Genomic DNA, 21,607 nt, shown 5'->3' with positions numbered 1-21,607 from the left:
GCTTTACCACTGAGCCCCAACCCCAGCCCTTATCTAGGATTCTTGTGTCTATGTTCATCAAGGATATTTGTCTAAGTTTTCTTTGTTTTGTTGTGTTCTTATGGGGTTTTGATAGCAGGATAATACTGGCTTAATAGAATGAGTTTGGAAGAGTTCATTTCTTTTTTATTTTATGGAATAGTCTAAGGAGCATTAATATAGTTCTTCTTTAAAAGTCTGGTAAAAATTCAGCAGTGAATACATCAATCCTGGGAGAATTTTTATTATTGCTTCAATTAATCTTGTCACATTTTATTGATAAATTTAGGTTTTTATATCTACTTGGTTCAATTTTGACATGTTCTATATCTCTAGAAAAATTTCTATTTCTGCTGTATTTTCAATTTATTGGCATATAATGGCATGTTTTTAATATTTTTTTTTCAAAATATTTCCTAATGATACTTTGGATTTCAGTTGTATCTCTTGTAATAGTCCCCTTTCTAACTCTAATTTTATTTACTCGGGTCTTCTTTTTCTTTTGGTTAGTTTGGCTGAGGGTTTGTGAATTTTGTTTATCTTTTCAAAGATGAACAACTTTATTTAATTGATCTTTTGTATTTGTTTAGTCTTTTTTTTCATTTATTTCTACTCTGATATTTATTATTTCTTTCCTTCTACTAATTTTTTTGTTTGTTTTTCTAAGATTTTTGGATGCATCTTTAGGTATTTTTTTAAAATTTTCTTTTTATCTAAAGTAGGCACTAATAGCTATAAAATTTTTCTGTGTCCCACAAGTTCTTGTAGGTTATGTTTCCATTTTCATTTGATTCTAGGAATTTTTAAATCCCCCTTCCTCCCAGTTTCTTCAACAACTCACTGCTTTTTCAAAAGTGCATTGTTTAATCTCTATGTGTTTGTATAATTTCTGTTGTTTCTTTTGCTATTAATTTCTAGTTTAAAATTCTTCTTTCTTTTCTTTTCTTTGTATTTGTTAAGATCTGCTTTATGACCTCAATGTGATCTTTTTGGAGAAAGTTCCATGTGCTGATGAAAGGAATGTATTTTGCAGCCATTGAATGGAATGTTCTGTAGATGTCTGTTAAGTCCATTTGATCAATAGTGCATTTTAACTTTGATGTTTCTTTGTTGATTTTTTTGGTCTGGATGATCTGTCAATTGTCTCTGCTGAGGTGGTTGATGGTACAGGCAAGAGTAGATGTTTTTTACTTGTACCTCTCAGCTTTTTTCCCCCATGTCTTAGGCTATGCACCTCTTTGTAGAGCAAAGGCTGGGGCTATTCATTCACCGTTACTTCTTTTGTCCTGACTGCCACGCAACCAGCAGGAGTGGTGTTGGCCCAGAGCCAGTTGGAATGGCTCTTAGTTGGCTTGTTCACCAGTTGGAACTATGGTGGAACACAAGGTTCGCCCAACTAAAATTTATTCTAGAGTGACTTGCTCAATGAACTCCCAGGGCCAGATTGAAGCCAGACACTGCAATGCATCTGGTTCTACAGTGCCCTTTGTGAATTCTACTTGGAAGGTGTGCCCCATATTTTATATATATTTTTTTGCTAAGAGCCATAGCCAAGTAGTAATGATGCATGGCATTTTTGGTTGAAAGGTGACGCCAGCAAGCCATTGAGATGATATGATTATGTTAAGATCTGCATTCAAATGGATATTAGTATAGACCCCTGCTGTCCACCTCGGCCTGCTATGGACTCCTGGAGAGTTCCCATTGGTTGGGGAAGTGCGGTAGGAGGGAATTCCGGAGGAGGGATTTCCTGTTGGTGTGTGTCCGGGAGAACACGGCGTGTGTGGGTCGGCAGATTTCCCGGGAGCATACAGGGCATTGGCGGGAGTTTCAAAATAAAGTTTGTTCCTGTTTGAGTGGCTCGTGATTTTGTGCCCAGCCAGACTGCGGCATTTTTTATTGAGTGAATATTTTTCTCAACCCATTTTCCATCTGCACATTTAAAAGTGGTTAAATCATGTTTCTTTCTTTTTGATTTTTTAAGATCTAAAGTCCTCTTTAATAAAGTGAAACCAATAAGCAATTAAGAAAAACCCCACAGCCTCAGATTCTTCTTATATAAAATACAGCCTTGGATTAAATGATGCTCATTCTGAAGTCCCATTAATTCACTGATGTTTTGCTGCAGTACTTTACATTCCTCTGGCTGTCCTATGATGAACCCTACCTCTATCCACAAGCCAGTGAGCCACAGGCACACTTACAATGGGCCACACACCCATTCCACCTACATTCTACGTTCTCAGGTTCCATTTTTTTTGGCAAGCCCAACAAACCCGAATCATGCTGTGCTTCTTTGTGACTAAGAGAAGGCACTATTCCTTCTGGAAAATTAACCTGAAGCCAAGGTATTCAGGCATTTCCAAGAAGTTTTAGGTAAAGGGTTAGACTCTTTACAAATCTTTTAGCAAAGACCATGATTTTAAAGAATGAATAAGGGCTTAAAAGCCAGGTCTATCTTCATGACAGTGGCCCCTCTTCTTGTTACTGAGAGCCACGGCTGAGTCTGTATGGCCCCTGGCATTTTGCCAACAGTATTGATTGACAGGTGAGGCATTACTATCCGCCTCTGCCGCAACTTTTGAGTTCTCGCACTATTTTGGAGTTCTCGTGGGGATTTCCGGGGATTCCCCGAGAGTTCCCATTGGTTGGGGAAGTGCAGGAGGAGGGATTTCCGGGAGAGATATTTCCGGCTGGGGGTTCCTGGACAAGCCTCCTGGCATTAGGGAGGATTCCCCGGGAGCTGTGTGAAGTGTTTTCCTGCAGTTTAAAAATAAAGTTTGTTCCTGCTTCAGTGGCTCGTGATTTGTGCCCAGCCAGACTGCGGCATCTTGTTTTATTAAAGTAGTGGTGAGGAAAACGTTTAAGTATAACCCATTAAGAAGCACAGAAGAGGAAGAAAGGTTTTGGTCATATCTATCTTGCACTCAACATTCAAGCAACTGAAAGGTGTAAGGAAAAAAAGTGAGAATCTTGTTTTCATAGTCAGAACCCCATTCCCTCTCCCAGTTGCTCTACTTCTACTATACCTTTCTTTGCCAGAGCTCTGGTCCTCAAAGCTAAACACAAGTCACTCCTATAGTACCAACAGTAAGAAAAAGGTGACATCTCAAATTTTTCAGTGCAAGGAAATTGAAAACAACTTGTTATGAAAGGCAACACAGTGAAATTAAAACCAGAAGTCTATAATTTCAACCTCTTGGTAATCAATTTTCATAACTCTGGCAATGATAAGGCCTATACATTGGTAACTGAGAACACAGCTCTAGTTAATGCTTTTGTTCTTTTTTCTTGTTTAGATCAATCCAGTAAATTCTGTTAAAACAGCAGTTGTTACATCTCTTAATCATACATATTTCTAAAGAGTAAAAATAGCCATGTATTGACCTTATTGTTCAAAGTCTTAAAACTACTCTGAAATAGTTCTCCCAAAATGCAGAAGACTTTCAAGCAGTACCTTATTCTGAAAAAACTTTAACCCCCCCCCGCCTCCCCCCCCCAGTGAGAAGGACCCCGGGACGGACCAGTGCTACAGGCACACTGCCTGGCTTCCCAGGCTTTCCTTTGAAATCAGTGCAAGCCATAATGACTCCCATAACCATCCATGAGCTATTTTGGAAAAAAAAAAGTCCTTGGCCACAGGGATTAATAATAAGGGTGATGTTTTAGCCAGATTTTTTGCTGCTATGATTAAATGGCTTGACCAGCACAACTGTAGAGGAGGAAGAGTTTATTTGAGGGCTCACAGTTTCAGATGTCTCAGTCCATAGACAGCTGGCTGCATTCCTTGGGGCTCGAGGCGAGATAGAACCTCATAGTGGAAGCCTGTGGCAGAGGGAAGCAGCTCACATCATGATCAGGAAGCAGAGAGAGACTCCACTTGCCAGACACAAATATATATACCAAAGCCACATCCTAAATACCACTTCCTCCAGCCACACCCTACCACTTCAGTTACTACTCAGTTAATCCCTATTAATTCACTGATTGGGTTAAGGCTCTCACAACCCAATCATTTTTCCTCTGAATCATCTTGTGTTGTCTCACACATGAGCTTTTGGGGTGACTCCTCATATGTTTAAATGTATGGTTGTGGTCCTGGCAGAGTCTTTTGTGATAGTTACTATCAAGTAATTGTGCACTTGAACTCTTCCTTCATAACCTCCCAGCTTTGTTTGTTAATTTATTTTATTCAAGTTGCCACAAGTGACCGAGTCCCATTTTGATTCCATTATGTACACACGATATATATGTATACATATATACACACACACTACATACATACACATGTGTAATCTATATGTATGTGTGTGTGTGTATATATATATATATATATATATATATATATCCTACACACATATATTTTTTCTGAATACTTTGAAGGTAAATTGCATTCACTTCTAAATTCTTGAATTTGCACTTTCATCTGAAATATATATTTGAATGTTTTATAAATAAAAATTAGAAATGTATCATCCATATATGTAAATAAGACATTTATTCAAAACTCTATTTCTGTGTTTCATGATAATTTAGCAATTGCATGGTTCCAATTCAATGGTCTGAGAAGGGAGGTCTGGGCAGTGCGGCAGGAGGAAGTATTTTTATTGCTATGTCCTGGAGGAAGAATAAGATGTAAGAGGAAATAAAAAGGGATGGACAGAAGCTTGGTTCAAAGGTTCACCTTTAGGTATTAAGGGATGAAGAGACATGAATTATTAACAACACCCATGAACAAGGTTGAGGCAGGCTTAGCTCAGCACAAGTCAAGGCAGAATCCAGCCAGGTGCAGCATTTAAAGAAAAATCTTTTTGATTTTTAGCCCAGCGCTTTGGTGTCTGAAATCCAAACTCATGGGAAACAACACTACCAGGCGTGACAATCCTGTGATCTCCTGTCTCCCATCTTCCCTACCCATCTGGGTGGTTTTACACAGAGTGCTGCCTTGTAAATCCTGCCTGAGCTGAGATATAATGTGTCTGGTTGCGAGTTCCCCTAATCCAGTTGTTAATCTTTCAGAAATAACTCCAAAGCAGAAAGGAAGAGGAAATGGCTGGTGGCAGAAGCCTCTAACTACATCTCTTCCCTTGATTGCTTGAGACCTAGAGGGAATAATCTGTCTTCTCATAAAGTGCTGGGTTGTAAGTGCTGGGCCGTAAGTGCTGGGCCTCCCTCAAGTAGCTATACCTTCCTCAATTAGTGTGATATTGGGGCAAAGCAATGTAGGTACAAATGCTCTGAAAATGGGATGAGTGTGTGTGTGTGTGTGTGTGTGTGTGTGTATGTGTTCATATTTGGAAATGTTTGGGAGTGACTAAAGGGAATGCTTGTAATCCCTGAGGAGACTTGTCAGTTTCCATAACTGCCTAAGTCAACTCCTTATTTATTTAGTACCAGTGGTTGAAACCAGTAGTGCTTAACAATGTGAGTCATGTCCCCAGCCCTTTTTATTTTTTTTTATTTTGAGACAGGGATTTGCTAAATTGATGAAGGCCTTGATAAATTACTGAGGCTGGCTTTCAACTTGAGATCCTCTTGCCTCTGTTTCCCGTGCTACTGGGATTACAGGCATGTGCCACCATGCCCTTCTGAGTCAATTCCTTTTAAGAAAACTCTTCCTCCTTCTCTATAGTCATCTTAAATTTTTTTTTTTGCAGTTGTAGATGGACAACATACCTTTATTTGTTTATTTTTATATGTGCTGAGGATCGAACCCAGTGACTCACACATGCTAGTCAAGTACTCTGCTACTGAGCTGCAGCCCCAGCCCTCTAGATTCATCTTATTAGTGCTGTTTCTTTGGAGAACCCTGACTATTACAGGTTGCATCTTCTCCATTACATCAGGGTAATATGGGTAGAACTGGAGAGAAAGATAAAGCTGAGTGGGGGTGGCCAGACATTTCAACCAGCCCTTCCAGATTCTGCTGTGACAGCCTCCTGTCAGCTTTATGAATTCCTGCTGGTTCAGACACTGTCTTTACCTCCCACTATCCTCACCTTTCCATTGCTTTATTGGAGCTGGGGGTTGCTTTGCCCTTTGGCTCCAGGCTGAATCCTCTGGGCAGAACTACAGAATTAGTGAAAGCCTAGGAATTTGTCCTTTGGATCCTGTCTTCTGGGTTATAGAGTTCAGGACCCTCTGGCTACTCCCAATTGCCAGGGACTCCATGCCATGTATTTTGTCCCCACTCTGAGCTCCATCACCCTATGGCTTAGAGTCTCTCTTCTCTTCTCTGTGTAATTGTTCCCTGTGTCTTCTGGCTCTTCCAGGGAGTTTTCAGCCTCAATGACTATGCACATGTAGAGACCGAAGTTGTTTTCCCAGCTCTTTCATTGACTTGCTAGCCCCGTTCTTCTCCTCTGTAGGACTCATCCATAGACTAAAAGATGTATTGCTAAGGTTCTCAGCTCTGAGTTCTGTCATTCTGGGGGTAGAAAGTCAATGAACTGACTAGAGGCCACAGAACTAAGAGATGAGGATGGGGATCTTGTGTGCACCTGGAGACACAGCAAATTTGAGGGGAGGATCTCAGATTCTGAAGGAGGCTTCAGGGACTTCAAGGCAAAGAGAGCTGTTGCCATTCCATAGCACTGTTGCAACTCTAGGCAACAATCCTACCACACTGCCAAACTGGAACCTTCCCTGACCCTCGGGACTGTGAGATTCTGAGAGTTTGCTAAGATGGCAGCTGTGGATCTGCTGGGAGTCAGACTCTGAATTCTACTTCTAGTTCTGCCTGGTGTTCCTCTCTGGGGTTCCTGATATGATGACCATCTCAGGAAAATCCCCAGGTGCTTGCTGGGGTCAAAAGACCAGTTATGGTTATGTTTGCTTAGAGCCAGGAGGACACTATAACTATCCCCAGAAACTCAATGGACCACTACCTTGCTGTCACTGCTATTGCCTGAACTGAGTCATGTCCTGTCTGCAGTTGCTCCTGTCACATTGCTCTAGGTCCTGCCACAGAGTCACTTAACATATCACTTCTACCAACGTGAAGTTTTAAATTTCGAGACAAGATGCTAAACAAATTGAAAATACAGAAAAAAACTAGAAAAAAAACTGATGAACCTAGCTCCCAGATTTAACAGATGTGAATATTTTGCTATAGTTCTTTCTGATGTTACTCTATTTTTTTTTTGTGGTATTGGATATCAAATCCAGAACATGCTAGACAGGGGCTCTACCATGAGCTATATCCTCAGCCCCCTTTCTTTTGAAAGCAACTAAATGCTAGATATAGCTAAAACTGTACCCTGATCATCTATTTTTCCTTTTCTTCTTCTCTCCCTCCACAAAAGTCTTATGAGAAATTAGCATGTATTATTTTTATTTTTATATTTTTCCACGTATGGTGTGTGTGTGTGTGTGTGTGTGTGTGTGTAAGTTTATCTGTATACCATACATAATATTGTTTCTTTGTGTCTTAAAAATTTTATATCTAGTTGCATACATGTGCTATAGTCTCAGCTAGAATTGTTTGAGCCCAGGAGTTCCAGGCTAGGCTGGGCAATATAGTGAGACCTATCTTAAATATTTTTTTCTTTTTTAAAAAATGTTTTCTTCTTTTAAAAATGACTCTAATTTGTTATATATGACAGCAGAATGCATTTCAATTCATATTACACATATAGAGCACAAATTTTCATATCTCTGGTTGTACACAATGTAGAGTCACACCATTTATGTCTTCATACATGTATGTGTCTTCATACATGTACTTAGAATAATAATGTCCATCTTGTTCCACCTTCTTTCCTACCCCCATACCCCCTCCCTTTCTCTCCCTCCCCTTTGCCCTATCTAGAGTTCATCTATTCCTCCCATGCTCCTCCCATCCCCATTATGAATCAGCATCCTTATATCGTAGAAGACATTCGGCATTTGGTGTTTTGGGATTGGCTAACTTTACTTAGCATTATCTTCTCTAACTCCATCCATTTACCAGCAAATGCCATGATTTTATTCTCTTTTATTGCTAAGTAATATTCCATTGTGTACATATGCCACATTTTTTATCCATTCATCTACTGAAGGTCATCTATGTTGATTCCACAATTTAGCTATTGTGAATTGTGCTGCTATAAACATTGATGTGGCTGTGTCCTCGTAGTATGCTGCTTTTAAAGTCCTTTGGGTATAGACTGAGGAATGGGATAGCTGAGTCAAATGGTGGTTCCAGTCCATGTTTTCCAAGGAATCTCCATATTGCTTTCCATATTGGTTGCACCAATTTGCAGTCCCACCAGCAATGTATGAGTGTACCTTTTTCCCTACATCCTCACCAACACTTATTATTGTTATTTGTATTCTTAATAGCTGCCATTCTGACTGGAGTGAGATGAAATCTTAAGAGTAGTTTTGATTTGCATTTTTCTCATTGCCAGAGATGTTGAACATTTTTTCATGTATTTGTTGATTGATTATATATCATCTTCTGAGAAGTGTCTGTTCAGTTCCTTGGCCCATTTATTGATTGGGTTATTTGGTTTTTTTTTTGGTGTTAAGATTTTTGAGTTCTTTATATACCCTAGAGATTAGTGCTCTATCTGATGTACATGTGATAAAAATTTGCTTCCATTCTGTAGGCTCTCTATTCACCTCACTGATTATTTCTTTGGCTGAGAAGAAGATTTATAGTTTGAATTCAACCTATTTGTTGATTCTTGATTTTAATTCTTGTGCTATAGAGTTTATTAAGGAAGTTGGGGCCTAATCTGACCTGATGGAGATTTTGGTCTACTTTTTCTTCTAGTAAGACGCAGAGTCTCTGGTTTAATTCCTAGGTCCTTGATCCACTTTGAGTTGAGTTTTGAGCATGGTGTGAGATAGGGTTTTAATTTGATTTTGTTTGATATGGATTTCCCATTTCCCAGCACTTGTTGAAGAGGCTATCCTTTCTGCAATATTTGTTTTTGGTGCTTTTGTCTAGTATAAAATAACTGTAATGATGTGGGTTTGTCTCTGTGTCCTCTATTCTGTACCATTGTTCTACAAGTCTATTTTGGTGCCAATACCATGCTGTTTTTGTTGCTATTGCTCTGTAGTATATAAGGTCTGATATTGTGATGCTACCTGCTTCACTCTTCTTGCTAAGGATTGCTTTAGCTATTCTGGGTCTCTTATTTTTCCAGATGAATTTCATGACTACTTTCTATTTCAATGAGGAATGTCATTGGGATTTTTATTGGAATTTCATTAAATTTATATAGAGCTTTTTGATAGTATGGTCATTTTGACAATATTAATTCTGCCTATCCAAGAACAAGGGAGATTTTTCCATTTTCCAAGGTCTTTAATTTCTTTCTTTAGTTTTTAATTTTTTAATAGTTGTAAATGGACAGCCTGACTTTATTTTATTTATTTATTTTAATGTGGTCCTGAGGATTGAACCCAGTGCCTCACATAGATTAGGCAAGTGCTCTGCCACTGAGCTATAGCCCAGCCCCTGTAGTTTTCATTGTAGAGGTCTTTCACCTCTTTTGTTTAGTTGATTCCCAAGTATTTATATTTTTTTGAGGTTATTGTAAATGGGGTACCTCTCCTCATCTCTCTTTCAGAGGATTTGTCACTGATATACAGAAATGCCTTTTATTCATGGGTGTTGATTTTATATTCTGCTACTTTGATGAATTCATTTTTTAGTTCTAGAAGTTTTCTGGTGGAATTTTTTTTGGGTTTTCTAGGTATATAATCATATCATCAGCTAATAGTGCTAATTTGAGTTCTTCTTTTCCTATCAGTATCCTTTAATTTTTTTGTCTGTCTAATTGATCTGGCTAGTGTTTTAAGAACTATGTTAATTAAAAGTGGTGAAAGAGGTCATCCCTGTCTTGTTCCAGTTCTTAGAGGGAATGCTTTCGATTTTTCTCTATTTAGATGATGTTGGCCTGGGGCTTAGCATAGAGAGCTTTTACAATGTTGAGATATGTTCCTGTTATCCCTAGTTTTTCTAGTGTTTTTAACATGAAGTGGTGCTGTATTTTGTTGAAGCTTTTTCTGCAGCTATTGAGATGATCATATGATTCTTATCTTTAAAAGTCTATTGATGTGATGAATTACATTTATTGATTTCCGTATGTTGAACCAACCTTGCATCTCTGAGATGAACCCCACTTGATCATGGTGCACTATCTTTTTGATATGTTTTTTAATTAAATTTGCCAGAATTTTATTGAGAATTTTTGCATCTATATTCATTAGAGATATTGATCTGAAGTTTTCTTTCTTTGATGTATCTTTGCCTGGTTTTGGAAAAAGAGTGATATTGGCCTCAGAGAATGAGTTTGGAAGGGTTCCCTTCTTTTCTACTTCAGGAAATAATTTGAAGAGTATTGGTATTAGTTCTTCCTTAAAGATATTATAGAATTCAGCTATGTATTCATCCAGTTTTGGGCTTTTCTTGATTGGTAGGCTTCTGATGGCTTCTTCTATCTATTGTTTGAAATTGATCTGTTTTAATTGTGTACATCAACCTGATTCAATTTGGGCAAACCATATGACTGTAGAAATTTGCTGGTGCCTTCTATATTTTCTATTTTATTGGAGTAGAAATTTTCAAAATAATTTCTAGTATTCTTTGTATTTCTGTGTATCTGTTTTGATATTTCCTTTTTCATCACGTATGTTAGTAATTTGAGTTTTCTCTCTCCTCTTCTTGAGCATAGCTAAGGATTTATCAATTTCATTTAGTTTTTAAAAGAACCAACTTTTTGTTTTATCAATTTTTTGAATTGTTTCTTTTGTTTCAATGTCATCAATTTCAGCTCTGAAATCAATTTTAATTATTTCCTGTCTTCTACTGATTTTGGTGTTGATTTGTTCCTCTTTTTCCAAGGCTTTGAGATATAATGTTAGGTCATTTATTTATTGACTTTTTCTTGTTTTAAGGAATGAACTCCATGCAATAAACTTTCTTCTTAGTACTGCCTTTATAGTGTCCCAGAGATTTCTATATGTTGGTCAATGTTCTCACTCACCTCTAAGAATTTTTAAATCTCCTCTTTGATGTCTTTTGCAACTCAATGTTCATTTAATAGCATAATTTTTAGTCTCCAGGTGTTGGAGTTGCTTTTATTTTTTATTTTATAATTGATTTATAATTTTATCCCATTATGATCTGATAGAATGTAGAATATTATCTCAATTTTTTTGTATTTGCTAAGAGTTACTTTATGGCATAATATATGGTCTATTTTAGAGGAGGATCCATATGCTGCTGAGAAGAAAGTGTATTCACTCATTGATGGATGAAATATTCTATATATGTCAGTTAAGTATAAGTTATTAAGTTATTATTATTGTATTATTGAGTTCTAGTTTCTTTGTTCAGCTTTTGTTTGGAAGATCTATCCACTGGTGAATGAGGAGTGTTAAAGTCACCCAGAATTATTGTATTGTGGTCTATTTGACTCTTGAACTTGAGAAGAGTTTGTTTGATGAATGTAGATGTTCCAACTTGGGGAGTATATACATATTTATAATTGTTATGTCTTGTTGGTGTATGGTTCCCTTGAGCAGTATGAAATGTCTTTTTTTATCCCTTTTGATTAACTTTGGCTTGAAGTCTACTTTATTTGATAGGAGGATGGAAACCCCTGTTTGTTTCTGCAGTCCATGTGTGTGGTCTAATTTTTCCCAAACTTTCACCTTCAGTCTGTGGATATCTTTTCCTATGCGATGAGTTTCTTGGAGGCAGCATATTATTGGGTCTTTTTAAAAATCCAATCTGCCAGTCTATGTATTTTGATTGGTAAGTTTAGGCAATTAACATTCAGGGTTATTATTGAGACCTGATTTGTATTCCCAGCCATTTTTGTTTATTTTTGGCATTTAACTTGACTTGGTTTCTCCTTTGATTAGTATTTCCTTTAGTGTAATACTTCCCTCTGCTGATTTTCATTGTTGTTTTTTGCCGCGTCCGGCCAAGGGAGCCGAGTCCGGCGAGGGACGGCGAGGTTAAAAGACACACAGGACACCAAGGTTCTTCATCCAGGAGTCAATACCCTTTATTGCTAACACACTTTTTTTATACCCCAAGCAGCAGAAGTGGAAAACTACCCAAAAGCAGGAGGGAGGGGGGAGAAATTTAGTTTCAACATCTATTATTGTCGGGTACCGAAACCTCCCTTAACAATAAGTCCATCAGACCAGAAAAGGTCAAGGCATTCCCGTGGGATACATATGTCTCAGACGGACAAGCAGGAACAGAAAAACCGCAAGTTCGCCATGGCCTTGTGAGCTGGCCACACTGGCATGCAGAACAAACTAGTGGAGGTAGGGCTCCAGGGGCCAGGGTGGACCTGCTGCCAACAGTTTTTCATTTCCTCCTCATGGAATATTTTGCTGAGGATGTTCTGTAGTGCAGGCTGTCTAGTTGTAAATTCTTTTAACTTTTGTTTATCATAGAAGGTTTTTATTTCATCATCAAATCTAAAGCTTAATTTTCCTGGATATAAGATTCTTGGTTGGCATCTACTTTCTTTCAGAGCTTGGTATATGTCCCAGGATCTTCTAGCTTTCAGGGTCTGGGTTGAAAAATCTGCAGATACCCTAATTGGTTTCCCGCTATATGTAATCTGATTCCTTTCTCTTGTGGCTTTTAAAATTCTCTCCTTATTCTGTATGCTAGGCATTTTCATTATAATGTGACTTGGTCAATGTTCTCACTAACCTCTAAGAATTTTTTAATCTCCTCTTTGATGTTTTTTGCTACTCATTGTTCATTTAATAGCATAGTTTTTAGTCTGCAGGTGTTTTCATTTTGTACATTTGGCATCCTGTAAGCCTCTTGTATTTGATCTCTCAATTCATTCTTCATGTTTGAAATTTTTTCTGATATTATTTTATTGAATAGATTGTTCATTCCTTTGGTTTGGAACTCTATGCCTTCCTCTATTCCAATTTTAGATTTGATCTTTTCATGCTATCCCATATTTCTTGAATGTTCTGCTCATGGTTTCTTACCATATTCACTGTGTGGTCTACATTCTTTTCAAGATTATATATTTTGTCTTCATTGTCTGAGGTCCTGTCTTCCAAGTGATCTAATCTGTTGGTGATGCTTTCAATTGAGCTTTTAATTTGGTTTATTGTTTCTTTCATTTCAAGGATTTAATTTGTTTTTTTTTTCAGAACCTCTTTCTCCCTATTGAAGTAATCTTTTGCTCCCTGATTTGCTTATGTAGCTCTTTATCAAAATGATCTATTGCTGCCTGTATTTGCTCTCTTATATCATCCTTTAATTCACAGAACATTTTAATTATGTACTTCCTGAACTCCTTCTCTGAAATTTCTTCTGTTGTGCTGACCATGGATTCTAATAATGTAGTATCTTGATTTGTTTGGGGCACTTCCTTCCCTTGTTTTTTCATATTTTTTGTGTGTCTTCCTTTCTAGCACTGTGGATCTGAGGCATTACTATTTTTACCCTATAGGCTTTTAGTGCCACTGTAGGGTTACAATATCTCTCCTGCCCAGCTGTGATCCAAATTGGGAGTTGCCCCATCTAAAGATGGTGAGGAAGGTGACCCAAGATGGAGGCGGCTATTTTCAGAGATGGGGCGTTGGGTGGGGGGCCTGGGCGATGGCATTAGGCTATGTGTTCAGAGATGCAGCTCTGTGGCGTGCAATGTTGTGGCTGTTGGCTGTCTTCAGAGTCTGTGCAATGTCCCCAGGTGCAGGCACGCTACTCCATGTAGGGGACCATGGCAGTGGCTGCAGAATCCCAAGATGGAGACAACCAGGTGAGCCCCATGTTGTTAGATGGGGATCCACATGGGATTGGCTGCCAGAGTTCCTGTGCGTGGGTAGCGGCTGGGTGTCCTGCCTGGGAGCGGAGTGCAGGTGGGCGACCAGTAGTCCTGTGTGGGTGCTGATGCCAGTGGACCTGCTTGGGCACCTGCTTGGGAGTCCTGCTGTTATGCTGAGGCCTGGAGCCCTATGTGGGCACAGCAGTCCGTGATTCCTGCACAGGAGCAGCTGTGGGGGTGTTCGCTATCACTCGAAGAGAAGCAATATTCCCACTACTTGAATCCCAAGTCACAGAGTGACACAGAATGCTGCCGCCCTCTAGCCTGCCATCTAGGATCTAGTGTGGTGTAGATTGTAACCAAGTTATGACACCAGTCTTGAAAAATTAGAATTGGATCCTTCTTTCCCCAGTGTTGAATATTAAACGTCTTAGAAACACCCAGGCAAGAGAAGGCAGTAAATTTTATTTAAATTAAACAGAGAGAGAGAGAGAGAGAGAGAGAGAGAGAGAGAAGAGAAGAGAAGAGAAGAGAAGAGAAGAGAAGAGANAGGGGAGGGGAGGGGAAGAGAGGAGAAGAGAAGAGAAGAGAAAGAGAGAGAAACTCCGGAGAGGAGTCAGTACTCATTTTTTAAATCCAGTTTGCCAGTCCATGTCTTTTGATTGGTAAGTTTAGGCCATTAGCTGGTTCCCCCAATTTTTTCTTTTTTACATAAATGGTTATATGCTTTTGCAACTTTCTCCCCCACCCCACTCATCTTTATTTTTGATATTCACATTGATATGTGTAAACTGATTGATTCATTTTAATCGCCTTATGATATTCCATTGTACAGATTATTCAGTTTATGTATACACTTTTGTACTCTGAGGGAAAATTGGAAAGTTTCTACTTCTACTTTTTTTATTAACCATTATAAGCACAGCCACAAGGAACACCCAGTACCCTGATACAGTCTTTGGGTACAAGTGTGGGAATTGAATCTGTGGTTAAAACAAGAATTGCTGGGTGGTGAGGTTTGTGCTTCTGCAGTTTTCCAAGCATTGAAAGCATTGCTGTCCAGCTTACACTCTGAATAGAAACAGGTAAGGGTTTTCATTGGTCCACACCAACATTTGGTATTGTCAACCTTAAAGATTTTTGCTCCCAGTTATTGGATGAGACATAGATTTTCACTGTGGATTAAATTTCCATTTCCTTGATTTCTAGTGAGGTTGAATATTTCTCCATGTTTTTGGCCACTTCTATGAAATTTGGCCACTTTCTATTTTCTTCTGTTTCTTCTATGAATTACCTTTTCATATCTTTTGCCCATTTTTCCATTGGTATGTTTGTCACTTGCATATTATTTGTAGGTCTTCATCTATTTTGGATACTAATTCATTGTTAGTTACATGCTTTGTAAATACCCAATTCCTTCTGACTTGGCTTTTTATTTTGTTTATTATATAACCTTTTTTTATTCACAAATTTCAAAATTTTAATGTGGTCAAATTTATCAATTTTATTATGCAATCAAATGCACCAATTTTTCTTTTATAGTTTATATTCCCCTAAAAGTTTTAAAACTTTAAAAATTTTAATGTTCAGTTCTTTTTATTTAGAATTTTTGCGTATTATTTAAGTCAGAGATCTAATTTTCCCCATTTCCATGTGAACAGTCAATTGTCACAGCACCATCTATTAAAGATTTCATTTATGCTTACTGATTTGTAATGGTACTTTTGTCACATGAAGTTTTTGTGTCATTATTAGTATTTCTGTTCCAGTTGTGCCATTACCACACTTTTCAATGTTATAACAGCTTTAAAATAAGTCTTGATATCTGTATGGAGGCCAGTCCACTCTTAATCTTTTAAAAATTCTTTGGCTATACTTTGCCCTTTATTATTCTTTAAGAATTTGAGGATTAGCTTATTAAGTCCCATGAAAATTCCTGTTGAGATTTTTTTTTTTTTTTTTTTGGAATGGCATTGAAGTTACAGATTACTTTAGGAAGAAGGGCCATCTTTGTGATTCTGAATCTTCTCCTTTGTGGATTTGGTATATTTCCCCATGCATTAACCTCTCTGCACCTCAGTGACTTGTGAGATGGGGATTAGATTTCCTTCTTTAATGAGCTCACAGGGTTTTGTGAGAATCCATGGAGCTTATGCTGAAGAAAATGCTTTCCAAAGTCTGTGATTCTGGACATGTTTGTTGTAGCCTTGGCACATTATTAGGACCAACCAATTTCTGGTTCCTATCTTTCTGAGATTAAAAAAAAAAAATCATTAGAAATGAGTCACACCTTTTGCTAACAAGTTTCCCATGCATTTTCCCCCTCTTCTTAACATAATTAAGCACTTTCTGACCCAACTATGCATCAGCTGGTGACGAGCCCCCCCCCCCGCCCCGCCCCTGTGTGCCTGACTGTCCTGATTTTATCACTAAAAATTCCATGTTCTGGGAAACTTTCAGTCCTAGGCATACTGGGGTGGTTGGTCCTATGGTTCCAGGCTGAGCCATGGTCCCTGAAGAGTTGAAATGGAGAAGTTCTTGCCTTTGAGGAGGAATAGGGTTCTTGGATGGCCTTAAGGGTTGGAAAATGAGGGGAGTGAGGTTTGTGGATGACAGGCTAAATGCAGCCGGGAATCAAAAACAGCCAAACTCAGCAGTGTGCTGATGAACTTGGGCTTGGGAAGGGCTTCCTGGAGGAAGTGCATTGAGTATAGAACATAGGAAATTAGATAGGCAGAGGTTGGGAATTAAAAGAGAAAAAGTCAGTAATACTTCTCTCCCAACTGCCTCCAGACCCACTTACAACTTTGTGGTAACTGCTGTCCTTCTTGGGCATCAGATCCTTTCCAAAACGTTATCTTAGATCAAGATGGGGCCTTGATCAACCCTCCCACTGAACAGATGAGCAGACTGAGGACCTGAGAAGGAAACTACTTGCCCAGGATCATATAGAGGTTCATGGTCTGGAATTCAGCTCTTCAACACAGTATGCAACCCAGCATACCCCAACATATTAATTTGGGGACCTGTCCCTGGATTCTTATCCATAGCCCTCTGGTCACTCTGGAAGAAGGACCCAGACTTGTCTTACTGAGATCATACCTGAATGTAATACAGTAGCTTCTGGGCCTCCTGATTCTGCCTGCCTGACCCACATTCCATAGCCCTCTCCCTCCCCAATCCATTTCATATATACTCAGTTTCAGACACCAGTGTAGCTGGGGTTACTCTGAAGCAAGTCTACTTCAGTGGGAGAAGCTGTTGAGAAGGTAAAGAAGCCTGAGTCCAGACTCAATGTTGTCTCAGCCATTCTCCTTTTACTGATAACCTCCCATCCCCAAACGACTATAAGACTGTTAAGCTATCCTTTTTTTCCTTTTTAGTTATAGATGGACACAATATCTTTATTTTTTTATTTTTATGTGGTGCTGAGGATCAAACCCAGTGCCTCATACATGGTAGGTGAGTGCTCTACCTCTGAGCCACAATCCCAGCCCTGTTAAGCTATTCTTAATGTGGGGGCTGGTACTTCACACCCATTATCTTCTTTGACCTGCCAAACACCTTACAAGGTAGATACTATTATAGTCTCCAGTCTATAGATTAGGAACCTGAGATTTACAGAGGTTAAGAAACCTGCCCAGTGCTGTGCTTGCATCTGAGGTTAGACAGAAATCCAAGGTGATGGTCTTAGCTGAAGCTCCTGGAAGTCCCACGCAGCTAGTGTGTCTGATGAAGAGCTAGCCAGGCCAGGAAGGGAGAGCTCTAAGAGCTGTCTATTGAATCTTGGAGCTTGGGAACCCCCACATGAATATTCAGTGTCCCATAAACCGAGGAAAGAGATATGGGAATTACTCAGTTGCTTCAGACCTGCAGGGAGAAGGAGGATGTTTGGCACATCAGAGAAAACTCTTTCTGGCATCTCAAAAGGAGCTATTTCCTCATCTCCCTCCCCTTCCCTTCTTCCTTCTCTTCTTTCCTTTTTTTCCTTTTCCTCCCTTCCTAGGGACCATGACTCATCAGTTTTCCTGACTGGCTCTTCCTGGGGGACAGCTAGATGTGTCATGCCAGCATGACCTCTGGCAGACAGGGTTTCTGCTCCCTTCTTGAGGAATCCAGGCAAAGAGGGCATGTTCCTATGAGGATGGCTCCTGTCTGTGGACTCTGTTTTTTTCACTTCTGTGACTAAATGACCTGACCAGAATAAGTTTAAGGAGGAAAAGTTTATTTGGGGGCTCATGGTTTCAGACCACTGACAGCCAGCTCCATTCCTCAGGGCTTGAATGAGGCAGAAAATCATGGTGGGAGAGAGTGGCCGAGGGAAGCAGCTCATATGATGATCAGGAAACAAAATATATACCCCAAAGTTACACCTCTATGGTCCATCTCCTCCAGCCACATCCTACCTACCTACAGTTATTGCTCAGTTCATTCCTATCAGGGATTAATTCACTGATTGGGTTAAGGGTATCATAACCCAATCATTTTCCTTTAAATCTTGCATTGTCTCACACATAAGGTTTAGGGGGACACCTCATATCCAAACCATAATGACTCTTACAGTTATCCCCTGTGCCTTGTCTATCCCTTCCCCATTAACATCTCCCATTCATAAGATTTCAATAGTTTTCCCTCTCAGGGTCCTGACTGGTATAAACAGGAAAAGGCCAAACTCTTAACCTGGAGTTCAGGTTACTTCCCATTTATGTCTGACCTATCCTCTCACCCCTAACCTCTTCATCAATCATACTGGCTGGCTTGGATTGCTAGAAGCTTCAGTAAGGAGCATCATCCACCATCTTAGGCAGAAGGGTGGGGACCTGGGGGAGAAGGGATTCTGGGACCTAGCCACAGAGGTGCCAAATGCATCCCCAGAAGAGCATCAGTACAGCGCATTTCATATATATATAATTTCCAATATAGTTTGTATTGGTTAGTAAACCTTTCCTCACTGTCTTCTCCCCACATCCCCAGCCAGTCTGTAATAGCCAGTCCCTTCAACATCCACTTGTCAGTTATTGGTTAAGTATCTATTGTGTGCTGGTAAGTGGAGAAAGCCCTGAATGTCCCTTGAAGATTTATGGAGCTGGGGGTGAGAGCTGTGCTGTGTTGTGGATGCCCATCATCCTGTTTTCTCCACTCCCATATCACTCAGTGCCTGTAATACCCTTAATTCGTGCACCTGCTCATGGGTTTACTGAATGCTTGTGTCTTATCTATCCCATGCAAAACAAGGGAAATACCAGCGTGGTCTCCCACTTGCAGCAGAGTGGAAGGGTTTGAGACGGGACAAGCACTCAAATGATGGTAATGAAGGAACAAAATAAACCCACCCAGAAGAGTTGTAGAGAAACTTGGCAGATTTCAAAGACTGACTTTAATTGGTGTTTCTGGAAAGGAAGATGTCGTGTGGGGCCTCTGATGCAGGAAACAAAGTTCAGGGTTTTGCAGGTGGAAGAAGATGCAAGACAGGTGGATTGTATGGTGAGAAATCCTAAAGGGTTGGATTCTTGGATCAGGCCCCAAATGGCTATAGTTTGGCTCCCTTGCCAAGACTTCTGGCAGACTATGTTATGTTTTTTAATGAATAGCCAGGGCTGGGAACTGACTATGTTATGGTTAGTCAAGGCCAGAAACACTGTGATTCATTGTGCTTGAGGTCATAAATATTTTCTTGTGAGCATGGGCCCACTTAGGTAATCTGTGTGCCTTCTTTCTTTGGCCTGCATATAAAAAGGGCTTATGGGAAAGACTCTGGGGTGAAATGGTGGCAAAAATAAAACTGGTTGAGGGCTGAAGTCAATGCTGGAGGCTGTTGCCACCTCTATTATCCTAACTACGTTATGCCTCATCTTCTACCTGCTGAGTCCTTAACTTTGTTTCCTGGGTCAGAGCCCCTGCACAACAGCAGGGTATGGAGGAAGTCTTCTGGAGGAGAAGATTTACTGGGAAGGATTTGGATAAAGTCAGTCTATCTCCTCTCCATCTCCTTAACCACCTTTCCTTCCATATTCCCTTAGCCACAGGCTAAGGGGGTTAAAGACCGTTACTTTTCTTTTCCCAGGAGTTTGAAAAGGTGCCTTCCAGCCTTGTCCTACAAGCCTGCATAATGATGGTCTCTTAGGCAAGTACCACTTAAGGAGGGTCACTTACTCTGCAGCTGGGGGTTTGGGGGAATGGTATGTTGGAAAATGTTTAACACCTGGCTTCCTGGGGGAGGAATCCTTGATTTGTGGCATTTGCCAATTTCTGTGGTGTAAATAATCGCACTATGGCCAATTGCAAGCTACCAGTATGATGTCACTGAACTCTAAAGTTGGAAGTAATGCTCATAATCTGCTCTTGAGGGCCAGTGCCAACTCTTTCTAGAACACTACTGTATTGTTATCTCTAAGCCTCTTTACAGTAGTTTTCTTTTTTTCCATTTTATTTATGTGTAAATTTTTTATTAGTACAGTATAGTTATACATAACAGTGCTCGTTTTGACATAATTATGTAAGCATAGAATAGAATTTGCTCTAGTCCAGTCCCCAGTACTTCTCCTTACCCTCTCACTCTCCCTCTCCTGTTCCCTTTCCTCTATTCAATTAGTCTTTCTTCAATTTATTTATTTATTTATTTTTTAAATTAGTGCAATATATATATATATATATATATATATATATATATACTGATTTCATAGTGCTATATTCGTATATGTACATAGAATGATTTGATCACTTTCATTCCACTGATCCTCCCGTTTTAAAAAAAAATTTGTAGTTGTAGATGGACAGCATGCCTTTATTTTATTTGTTTATTTTTATGTGGTGCTGAGGATCAAACTCAGTGACTCACACATGCTAGGCAAGTGCTCTGCCGCAGAGCTACAGCCCCAGCCCTGTTCCTCCCTTTTGCCATCCTTCTTCTCTTCCCCTCATCTACTACACTAATCTCTCTTCTATTTTCATGGGATTCCCTCCCACCCCTCACTTTTTAAAAGAATTTTTTTAGTTGTAGGTGGACGCAATACCTTTATCTTATTTTTATGTGGTGCTGAGGATTGAACTCAGTGCCTTCCACATGCAAGGTAAGCACTCTACCACTGAGCTACAACCCCAGTCCTCCCACCCCTTATAAAAGATCTTTTTTTTCCTTTTGGTCTAGTTTCTGCATATGAGAGAAAACACTTGACCCTTAACTTTCTGGGTCTGGCTTGTTTCACTTAGCCTGATATTCTTTAGTTCTATCCATTTTCCAGCAAATGCCATAATTTCATTCTTCTTTATGGCTGAGTAGAACTCCATTGTGTATATATATATCACATTGTATTTATCCACTCATCTGTTGATGGGCTTCCAGGCTGGTTTCATAACTTGACTATTGTGAATTGTACTGCTTTAAACATTGATGTGGCTGCATCCGTATTGTATGCTGATTTTAAATCTTTTGGATACATACCAATGAGTAGGATAGCTGGGTCATATGGTGGTCCCATTCATATGTTTTTGAGGAATCTCCATACTACTTTCCAGAGTGGTTGTAATAAATTGTAGTTCTACCAACAATATATGAGGGTTCCTTTCCTCCACTCCCTTGCCAGCTTTTGTTATTATTTGTATTTTTGATAATTGCCATTCTGTCTGGAGTGAGATAAAATATCATTATAATTTTGATTTGCATTTTCATATGTTGAACATTTAAAAAAATATATATATATATTTGCCATTTGTTTTGTTAGTAGAAGTTTTCTATCAGGTCGTTCAGAACCAAACTAAGACTAGTGGGTGGAAACTTCAGAGAGATACATTTGGGCTTCTAAGAATTATTATTCTAAGGTGGCTGGATGTGGGTA

Source organism: Marmota marmota, unplaced genomic scaffold, assembly GCF_001458135.2.
Source record: "Marmota marmota marmota unplaced genomic scaffold, marMar, whole genome shotgun sequence".
Lineage (NCBI taxonomy): Eukaryota > Metazoa > Chordata > Mammalia > Rodentia > Sciuridae > Marmota > Marmota marmota.
The sequence above is the reverse complement of the archived record's forward strand: the minus strand, read 5'-3'. Positions refer to the sequence as shown.